The sequence below is a fragment of the Falco peregrinus genome, chromosome 5 (assembly GCF_023634155.1).
Source record: "Falco peregrinus isolate bFalPer1 chromosome 5, bFalPer1.pri, whole genome shotgun sequence".
Lineage (NCBI taxonomy): Eukaryota > Metazoa > Chordata > Aves > Falconiformes > Falconidae > Falco > Falco peregrinus.
In genome coordinates, this window is record NC_073725.1 from 34410735 (window position 1) to 34422367 (window position 11633).

The following is an 11633-nucleotide window of genomic DNA, read 5'->3' on the forward strand; positions in this document are numbered from 1 at the left end:
GAGGGCCAGGAAGATGCTGAGAGGGCTGAAGCACCTCTCCTGTGCAGACAGACTGAGAGAGTTGGGGTTGTTGAGCCTGGAGAAGTGAAGGCTCCAGGGAGACCTTCTAGCAGCCTTCCAGTACCTAAAGGGGATTGACAAGAAAGCTGGAGAGAGACTTTTTACAGGGGCATGTGGTGAAAGGACAAGGGGTAATTGCTTTGCACTGAAAGAGGGTAGATTTAGATTAGATATTAGGAAGAAATTCTTTACTGTGAGGGTGGTGAAGAACTGGAACAGGTTGCCCATAGAAGGTGTGGATGCCCCATCCCTGGACATGTTCAAGGCCAGGCTGGATGGGGCTTTAAGCAACCTGGTGTAGCGGAAGGTGTCCTTGTTCATGGCAGGGGGGTTGAAACTAGATGGCCTTAAGGTCGCTTCCAACCCAAACCATTCTATGATTCTACGTTAATTGGAACGGTAAGGGTTTTTTCCCCTGTATTTTTTGATGACAGAACCCTTCCCCCCCCCCCCCCAAAAAAAAAAAAAAAAAAATTACAGTAAAAAGTAATGGATAGTTGTCTAAGTTAGGAAAAGAAGATTCTCAAAGCAGCAGAGCATGAAGATCTTTCATGCTTTCCAATTGTCTTTTCATACTGTCTAGGCATTGTCTTATGGACTGATACTACATGTTAGAGTAGTAGAATATCCATGAAACAGAAAAATGCTTCTTTTATTTGTTCTTTTTCAATATCCTCATTTAACAGGACACACAACACTAGGGTACATTTCCAGTATTTTTAGAATATTGCCTTCTTTAAAAGAAGACCAGAAGAAAAATGATCTGCTGGCTGTTAGAGATTATCAGGTTTTAGCATTCATTACTTATTATCTCTTGGACTGATTTCCTGCACCCCTTTTACCACAGAAAGGGTAACTTAGGAATTATGTTCTTGTGTACAAAATTATAACTAATACATCTGCTCTCCCATTGTTTTTCTCCACAGATCTCAGTCCTCAGAAAAATTTCAATAAGGACACTCCAAGGATGAGTCGTGGTTCTTGGAATATGTTGTTAGTTCATTCTAGTTTTTAATCAGCCACTTCTAGGAATAATCAACAGTTCTACACTGCTCTGTTCCCTGTTGGCTGAATAATAGCTTCTAAACATACAAACAAAACCCACATCTGAATTTGAGACACCAAATTTATTGTTCCGACCACAGTGAAAGGGATGCTAATAGTCACAAGCTAACACCCAGTGTGTCTTCCTGTCCTAAGTAAAAGACAACACATGAAGCCTGGCGGGCATCCAATTCTTTAAATTAAAAAGAAGGAGGAAAGAAAAAAAACAAAAACCACCAGACAGACTGTGGAACTAAGCAGCAGGAAACAGAGGGGAATGAATCTTGAAAAGTTGTAATGGTCTTTAACTACTTTTTTTTTTTTCCTATTCACATCAGAAATGGCAAACAGATTGCAGTAAACAAGGGACTAACATTGCTGCAGAAAACTTAAGGTTTGACATCTAACTGCAGCATAGTACAGCTTTAGAACAGTTTTCCCAGGAAGGATGTGGAAATTGTATCGACAAACAATAACCATACTTCTGTGAAGACTTAAACAGGACTATAACTTTCACAGGTTGTTACTTTCTCTGAATTCAATGAGAGTATTTGCATGTGAAAGTTTAAGTATCCCGAAGTCAATAGTCTCTATTCTCCCAAGCCATGTCCAGAGCAGGAAAACCACAATCAGCAGTCCAAATTATTTAAAACACATGCACCTGCCCCAAACTGTTACCATTTATTTACATTAATATGTTGCAATTTAACAAAAGAGGAGAGTTACATCATCAACTTAATTACTAATTTAATAATTTCCAATTATTTTTCAGAAGTCCTACTTTCAGAAGAGCAGAACAGCTGGCCTCATGCCCCAGTGATAATGGCAAAACATCCACAGAAAACCCACTCAAAAATACAGCAGTAATTGTGTCAGAAACAGAATATTAATTTGCAAGAAAATTGTGCGGGTTTTAGTGCTGAAGCCAAAGACATCAGTTAAACTTATAAGGACACTTTCAGAGCTTAAGCTGACATGTATAAGCAATTTATCAAACAACTCTCAAGTCACAGGAGCAAAATGCTCTCTACAACCAGCGTAAGAACTCCTTAGAAAAATCAATTTGGTTCCTAATAAGGTAGAAAATCTCCACAGTTATTTTAAGATGGACAGGTGAACTGGGAGAAGAAGAGGAAAAAGCCTACCCCCAATTATTTCAGTAAATAGGTCCAGTAAAAATTGTGTCTTGAAAAAATTGCCTGGAGGTCTCAGCAGAAGAGAGGGTGTTAGAAGGAAACAGTCAACATTCAGGATCTTAGAAAACTTATTATCAGAAGGTATAGCGATAGCAGGCTTCCTAAGTTTACATGCTTACCTTTTCTCCTCCCACGAGTTCTGTAGTTGTACAGGCCCCTCCATAAGGAGATAAAATGTGTCTCGAAAGCTTAAAATGGGTTATTTTTCCCCTTCTCTTCATCTTTGCATCATATGATCATTTGCATACAGACAACCTAGTTCTGGAGCATCCCGTCACCATATTTCAAACAATATCAAGGCTATATTTATGCAAACAGTTTGAAAAATAAGCCTTTTTGAGTTTCACCACTCAACTGGAGGATGACCAGAAGCACATTGCACTGACTAAAATTTCCAAGTGCTCATTAACACTATAATGAAAAAATACAATTGCTACTGCTCCTAACTTCTTATGCTATTTATTGGGTTGCACTGTGCAATGCCTAGAGATTTTGATAAGGGCAGTATATAAAACTATTAGCTCCTCTGCTCCATGTTGAGTTATTATCCTGCTGGGATAGCACTACATATTTTCCCCATATAAAAATATATCTGTAAAAATAAATCTATATTTATTATATAACCACAAGTAAATGCTTCAGCACAAGGAGAGTATTAGTTATGTTGTATGTTAATGAATCTGAATATGCTTTTCCAAACAGTATTTCCTACAACTGTTTTTCATGGTTTTTTCCATACTCATTACGCGAATGCCATTTTGCCTAACATAATGCCAAGCCACTCCAGTTGCCAGCAACAGCTGCACTCGCAGCACCATCCTCTAAGCAAAACCAGCTTTACAAATGCCGCAGTGCTGCTCTCTCATTGCTATCTGTGGTAGAATAGTTATGAAAGATTGCAGGTGAAACCACACTTTCTGCAAAAATAAAAGCTCCAAACCCTTGACAGTGTTAAGCATGACACTGTCTGATGTTACCCATCTGAAACCTGCATCTTCCACCCTACAGTAGCTGTGCTACCAACTGAGCCTTCGGAGAAGGTTGCTGCTGCAGCCATACTTCAGCATAGTTGTCAGGTACTGTTATCTAATGACCAAGACCTAATAACACAACAAACAACGTGAAAAATTATCTTCATTAACCAGTTGTGATTGCCAGCAGAGACACACGTTAAGGAAGCATGGTTAATGCAGATGACTCTCCAGGAGAGCAGACACTATGGACCCTTTGCTAACGCAATGAGTTGCAGTCAATACCACCCAGTAAAGTGCTCAAGGCATCTGCACTTCAGGAAGCTGGGAGCAGTTTCATAGCTTTTCTGTGATTTAGTGCTCTGTACCAGCATGCCAATCTGAGCGGTTCTCTGTGTAAGAGCCTTCATCTGCCCTTTCCTTCTGTGTGCAGGTCATTTCCTTGCAGGCAGGCAGGATTATTTAGCTATTATGTGTGGCAAAATGATTGAAAGCCCAAGAGACCTACTTTTAGCAGGTCAGCCCCAGTGTTGCAAGGGGTGCCCATAGGGATTCACATGCAAATAGCTTTAGAAATGACTGATAGGGATGGAGAGGGGGAAGGGAGGAATTGCTGTTGACATGGCAAGGTCCCACATATGCATGAGAAAGACAGCACAAGTATTAACACACGTTTAGACCTCAGCATTATTCATACCCATCACCTCTCGCTGTCGTAGGAAAGCAAACCGCAATCAGTGATTCAGCAACACCGGCCCTCTAGCACTGGCTCTCCTGCTGAACGCAAATGCAAACAAACAATGAGTAATTTCAGTTCAGCTTTGTGCTTATCCTCCTTGGGAGAGAAACTGGCTGTTCCACTCACACAGCATAAGTGAAATATTTTCTTCAGTTCAACACTTAGGAGTGCAACCAAAACTCTTAAATTATCCTGCTCTCGGTACAGCTGCCGTTCACAGCTACGGTGACACAAGGATGAACAAGCACATGATACTGTTTTGGAGAGACAGCCACTTAAAGAACATCATTTCAGTCAATTTTCTTTACTTACAGCAGACATACCTTGAAATCCTTTCAGGTCTATCATTAACAAATGTTAAAACTTTAGGATAAACCTTGACCACAGATATGGTGGGGGATTTCCCACCCTTTTGTCTGATTTAATAAATACCTGTGGCGGGAAAAATCAAACACATTTGCTGCCAAATGCCTACAAGGAGCAGAGGACATTGGATCAGAAGGAGGTGCAAAGGAGGCAAAAGGCAAGGACTGGTGAGGAATCCTTAACTAGAGATAACATTTATGCTTTTTTTCCACAGCAGTATTTGATTAAATAATCCACACAAGTAACATGATACATTATCAGTCATTTGAAGTCTTTAGAAAGAGACATCTAGTGTTAAGTACAACGTGCCTGCCAGATTTCAGCCAGAAGAGATGGCTATAGGAAATACAGGGTGACATTTTCTAGATGATCATAATGGTCTGACTAGCATTCACGCTTCTGAACCTCTCCTGCATCCCATGGGAAAGTCTAGTCTTTATGCAGGAGTCACAAAGCTGCTAAGGAAGATAGTTTTCCTTTGGCATTTTGCAGCCTCTCCCTCTGCCTCCTTGATTGAGCAGCTGTTAGCGTTAAACCAGAGGGACAGTACAGTAAAATTCAGCTTTGGGAGGCATGCAGGAAAACAAAGTGAGAAGTATGCAAGAGGGCTCTGGGAAGGACAGAGTGAAATTAATTAGCATTTGGATATCCAGAAGGGAAGCTGTAAGTATTACACTAACCGTGTATCTTCAGTTTACCACACTAACAAAACTTCATCAAAACCCCGTGATCTGTTAGACCCCATTTCTATTGCAACAGTTTCAAAATGGAAATTTAGAAGAGAACAAGGGGGGACAAGGGGACGAACACACAACAAGATGACAGGGACAACACAACACAACACTTGCCATATTTGATTAGGAATAAAAACAAATTATGCCAGAGAGATATGATATCATTTTTCAAACTAAAAGAAGGCAAGAAGCAATTATTTTCCCATGGCTGCTAGAAAAAAGAAAACAAGAACTTTAGCTTAATTTGCAACAACTAGCACAGCTTAAATAGCAGCGAAAATGCTGAAAGCACTGAGAAAGAGATGAAACACAAAGTTAGACTAGCTAGGGAGACTGGAAAATCCTCCCCGGAGGTTTTCAAGAGCAGACACTAGCAGAACATGGGTTAGGGAGGGCCAAGTACACTTGACCTCACATCAGCACAGAGGCACAGATAACTGGCTCCTGGGACTCCCTCCAGCCCACAGCTCCAGACTTTGTATAAGGACAGAGAATAGAAACAGTCTTATCTGAAGAACAAAGCAAGTTTCGGTTCTTCCTTTTTCTTCAAGGGAACACATATATGCCCGTCTCTGCAACCAAGATATCTCATAAAGCAGTCACCAAACTACACGCCTATTTCCAATGTTGTTGCTGAAGAAGGGAATGGAAATTTCTGCTATGATTTGAAGTCATTGTTCACCAGAAACTCCTGCTCAATTACAAAAAGCTTCAGTGCACACTCATACTGTAAACTTCAATTCTTTTTCACAAACAATGCAGAGAAACCCTGGGAAGGCATCAAGTAATTTGTCTTCAGTAAGGGTTTAGCTCATGTACAAGGTCTGATGAAGAAAAAAAAAAGAAAAAAGTCAGTTTCAGACTTCCTTCATTGTATAGTAGGGTTGGCCCAAGAGATACTGCAGCTGCCCCAGGACTGGCGTTTGTTCTCTGAGGAGATAAAGATGAGAGTTAAACAGGGAAGGGGGACACTGACAACAACAACAAAAAATTAAGTTAATTTAACCTCTTTAATGAAGTTAATGACATGCCTGCTATATATTTAAAAAAAAAAATCCAACCAAACTCTTTATCCTGCAAATAGCAAGGAAGGAGAAACAGAAATAGTTTACATTACCCTGACCAGCTGGATTGGGGAGGGAACTGTTCAGGCCCATAGTGAAGAAAACCAGACTTTATACTGAGGCCACTACTTGTAAGCAGAACAAGGTATCAAAGTCAGTCCCCTTCTGTCTTTTACAGACTTCATTTTGAAGTAACACACCCCCTTTGGCTTACCTAGAGAGGTATCCTGTGGACACCTGTTACTATTTGCATAGCATTTCCAATCACTACTCCATTCCCAAAATGGACTCTTTTTTCCTATCAACCAAACCAGACTTTTCAAGTTATCCTTCCCCAAAAGGACTTAATATCAAACACATCTAAAGTTCTTCAGCAAAGCTCTCACATTCTTTTTTTTCCTTGTATCAGGGTCACCAAAAACATTTGCTTTCCTTTCTCTGGTTGCTGTTGCAAGCGGAGTTCCCAGAGCTTTGCTGAAGAATTAGGCAAGCATTACCTGTTGGTTTCATGCCTTTTCTTACCATTTTTCTTCTGCCTTGACCTCCTGCCCTGCCACACACAGCTGACATGCATCTCTCTTGTCATTTCAGCTCCAGACCACCTCATTTGCCCACGTTAAGTCAGCCCTTCCAAAAAGGTCCCTCACCTTCCATGTACTGCTACAGCTTCAGTCCAACCTCATGCCTTTCCCATCACTGGCACAAAGCACAACAAACCTGTGCAAGTCCAAAAATCACAATAGTCTGCTTGTGCCTACACCTCTATATTAAGTATGCATTTTATATATATTACATATGCAAACTTCTATAATTTAACTTGTTTTCCTTGGTTTCTAGTAATTTAAGAAGTCCTAGAGTAATATTTTTTAGGATTCCCTCTGCAATAAGACAGTTTTTTAATAAAATGAAAACAACTGAACAAACCAAAAACCCAAACCACACCACATACAAAAACCTACCCACCTCCAAGATTTCTAGCTTCTGATCTTTGTGCTTTAAGAACTTTATGAACACACTCCAATGTTAGTAGCTTATTTAGGTCACCTAAATCACTATAATCACTAAAACATTTGTATTTGCAGGAAAACAGCTTCTGTATGAAAATGGGCTTCTACACTGATGTGAAAACGGCCCTGCTAGGCAGAAGGTACACTCTGTGATTTGTTTTCAGTGTGGGAAGCACTAGGGAAGTCATTGCTCTGAGAAGGAGAGCTCTGCTCTGACCCAAATGGCATCAGCTGTTCCAGCCTTAAAAAGTGGAAAGGTCAATGACCTGGTAGGAAGAGTGCTAGAACAAATGCCATGAATAACTAATTGATCAAGAAATTTACAGCAGGGGAATGAAGAATGCTGAATATACACTCAAAATCTCCTGTTTCCATGCAAAGGAAGACCGCACTCTCTTAATCAAGAGCTCCCTTTAACAAAGGCAAGATTTAGGATGAAGCACTTCCACCTCTCACAAGTACCCCCAAAATCTTTGTAGTTCAATTAAATGGGGGCAGGAGGATTAAAAGTTACTCATTAGAAATTAAAAAAATATTTTATTTCTGCACACCTCTCTAGCCCATCTCTGTTATCAGTACTTGGGTTGTATAAGGTTTTTATTTTTAACCATAAGCCTCAGGGGGCGAGCAATGCTTTCAGAGTGATGGGCAAATGGCATCCCATTCCTAAGGGAGTGGCCACGTCTCCTAAACAGGGTTCTGGATCATTCAGTACCCAGCCCTATAATTAATAGGGAAAAGAGGTGAAAGACTGTCTCTTCTACGCAAGCCAGTCGAGGAACCGGTAACTTACGACTCCTGCATTCAGCAAGGGTTTCTGTTGACAGGCATTAACCAGGTCCTCCTTGGCACGCAGGCATGACTGCAAGGATCGTGCCTCAACTCGAACAGAGGATTGCCAACAGTAAGCTGGCAACTCAGGATTAATTTATTTACAACTACACCTCTCTGGAAGCAAATAAAAAGACAACTGCTTCAGTGAACACTGCTTCAATTGAGATCAGTAGGCCCTTGTTATGCAGAGAGGCTTGCAAAGCCACACAGCAAAAATAAAAGCACGCACATTCCTTTACTGTGCCAGCAGTGATTACAAATAAATGTCACACACACACCCCTGAATAACAGTTGGTCTTCTGAGTCTGAACTGCTGCCAATTACTACATTCTGAATTAAATCGGCAGAGTTTCACCTATTTGCTGTACAAACTACACTCAGTTTCACACATAAGACTTATGCGAGACCTGGGCTCCACAGCCCCTCACGCTTCACACTTCTAGCAGCGATCCAAATGCTTGAATGAGCTGGTATGGCCAAAATATCACTCCTGATCATTTCAAAAGTGCTTTTTGAACGGAGGTGTCAAGGGCAAGGCTTAAACCCCGTTTTTCTGAAATCTTGTGTTTCTGGCATGGGGCATGGCAAGTGGGCTTCTGCTTTGGTCCCAGCCATGGTGCTGCCAGGAGGCTGGTGCAGGAGGCAGCCAGCACGCCCTGCTGCACTGGATGCGGAGTTGTTTACACCTAGTACACCAGGTCTGGTGATTTTGCAGCAAGTGGAGGAACATGCAGTATTTTCCTTTAGGCCTCAGCTCCTACACATGGCAGAGAAGAAAAAATGCCACGAAACCTCTGACACTGTATTTCAGGTTTACTGCCCAGCGTTCAAGTTAGGGAGGTGCACTAAAACAATGCAAAGCTCTCAGGTTTCAAACAGTACAATTGCAAGACAAAAGCCAAGCCTTGCGCTAATTACACGTTCACCTGACTCCGGAAGCTGGAACTTTAAGGACAAAATCCAAACCACCCGTGACTCAGCAGCACAAGCATCTGCCTCCTGCGCAGCGCTGCACTGCCCGGCATCAGCTGGGCTTCGTCCGCACCCTGCGCTTCCTGCCCCTTCCAGTAAACACCCACAGTCCGCTCCTGCGCCCTTAGGGGAAAGCTTAACCTTAGCCAATGACACAAAACCAAAAAGGCACATTTTGTTTGCTAGGCCAAGTGTTTGCCCGGTGCTAGGCTGTTCGTTTCTGTGGGCTTTATAGTCTCTCATTCTTAAACTCGGAAAGTGTTATTTCTGTTAGCAGAGAACAGCATCTAGCAGCAACAATAACACCTCATGCAGGGGACAAGTAGCTCTTCTGACAGGCCAACTAACATGAAAACAAGTAATAAATTAGCTGCAAAATGGAGTCCCTCTGGATGCAGTGCCTGAGAACATTTGCTTTGTAATTTATTTTGCTAATATATACAGAATTATTTAACCTTCAAGTCTAAGAAGTGAGGTTATTTGTTTGCAACAGACTTCTCATTACACCTGTCTTGATTTTTTACAATGCAAAGATCCTGAGGTCTTAATTCATTAATTCTTGCTCATGTATCTCATGTCAGCAATCTGGAAAGCATGGTCAGGTACAGAGTCCATGGATCCCATATGAATGCAAAGAATAGCAGAAATCACAGGCAGCTCAGATTGCACATTTTCATGAAATCCCCAACTCAGTCTTTTCTTCAGTCACAGCTCCTCTGTATTCTCCCTTGGGGTTTTGAGCTGCAGAGCAGAAAGGAGGGGGATTGAAAAAAAAAAATAAAATTCTCCAAGCTACCATCCCAGCACCTTAATAAAAAGGAATAAACCAATATAAAGAAAATAGAAAGTAAACACAATTCAATGAAGTTTGCAAAAACTTTTCAGTTTGAACCTCAGGGGCTTGTTTGTTTGCATTCATATTTTATAAATAGTTGGCAAAGTAAGTTTGCCGGTGGGGACATTCAGAGTAAATTAAAAGCAAACATTGAAGATCTTTCACAAGAAAGAAATTTTGATGCAGTAAAACTAGTATATATAGTATTTCTTATAGTTACCTAATCCAAAACTGAAGTCACAGGCTACATGAAAAGTCCTGATGAAAAGGACAATGAAAGAAAGTGAAGCGTTTTTTCAGCAATATTCTCTGTCTAACACTGAACACTTTTGACCAGCTACCCCCAAGATTTATGTATCTGATCATAACAGCTCAGTTTTCAAATATCAAAGGCTTTCAGCTCATTCCTAGTGAAGCAGCAGCAGACTAAAGCCTTTTCTATAAAGTCAGAGAAAATACCTTTGAGAATAGATGATCTTTTTCTGGAAAGCTGCTCAGGGAGCTATCTCACAGAAGAAGCCCCTTACTTTGAGGCTTGCAGTCCAGGCTCCATGCAGCCAGAAGCAGATCAAAACCAGTTACCAATAGGACTCGTGGAAGCAATGATTACTGTTGTCTGGGGCTGGGCCATCCACAGTGGTATTGTTAAGGACCAGGTGGGAGACAAGACAGAGTGGAAACAAAGTGCTGCAGCACAGCCCTGCTCAGGTCCTCCAGCCAGAAATTTTCACCCGTGTGTCCCTTCCCACCCCCTCTCTCTTTCCCTGCATAAGAAATGGATGGAAGGATTAAGCCAGTGAGCTCTTTCCTAGCTGCAGGGATCATTACAAGAGGTAGCACACCGTCGGCAGGCTCCAGCACAGGGCAGACAGAAAGGGGATGCAATACTGGGACCACATCAGGAAGCTCATACAACCGCACTGTCTGAAAGGTGCCATCCACAGATCACTTCAGTCACACCAGAACTTCTCACCACCACCAATTCATCACTAGGAAGTTTGCCTGAAACACAGGGAAAGGCTTTTCAGCAAAACCCCACTGGAGTGACACTATCAGCAGAGGCAACCTGAAAGGTGCACACTGACCTCTGAACTTTCAGTACTGTCACCCTGACCCTATGATCCTACTCAGGCAACTTAGCAAACCACAACCTTGATGTGGCTATCAAAAAAACCCACTACTACATGTTTGTAACTTTTTTGAAAATAAACAGCTTCCTATCAGTATTAAATTGAAGACAAGTTTCTATGGCAAGAGCTGCTCTGAAAAAAAACAAATTCTTTATCAAATGAAAACATTTTTCAGGCACACCCAAAGACACTGCAGAAGAAAACCCTACTTACCTCCACCGCTTTTGCAGGAAGCCAAACTCAAAACCAGAAAATGACTCTATGAAGCTATAAGATACCCATAGCCCATACAAATTGCAAGTAGGTGAGAATATTGTTCAGCCTCTTGAGTTTTCCAGGTAGCAGAAAACTACTAAAGTTATGCAAATCATTTTGGAGTTGCCCTTGGTATAAATTTATCCTCATTATAGTACTGCTGTGTTTCGGTTTCTAATTCCATTCAGCTCTATTAATAAATTCTCTTCAGAGACCTTGACTTTCCACAGAAAATTAACTGAAAGATACTATGCATTCATACACTTGATAGCATGTGTGCATACATATGTGAAGTAATGCGTGCTGAGATCCTGCAAAAAAATAGGAACAAGTGAGTCTGGAAATAGAAGGATATTTATGTTTCAGTCAGTTTGCAGTCAGTTTGAGACAGAATGAAGGATAAAAAGTTTGCTAAAATATAATTTT

General features: G+C 41.2%; 1 long non-coding RNA gene across 1 annotated transcript; it reads right to left on the minus strand.

Annotated features, from left to right (window-relative positions):
* Window positions 1-568: 568 nt before the first annotated feature.
* LOC106112966 (uncharacterized) lies at window positions 569-11007 on the minus strand. The gene is made up of 3 exons (XR_001227569.3): window positions 10908-11007; window positions 10282-10824; window positions 569-9728 (listed from the first exon to the last, which is right to left on the minus strand). It is a non-coding gene; the product is annotated as an uncharacterized LOC106112966 (long non-coding RNA).
* Between the last annotated feature and the right edge of the window lie 626 nt (window positions 11008-11633).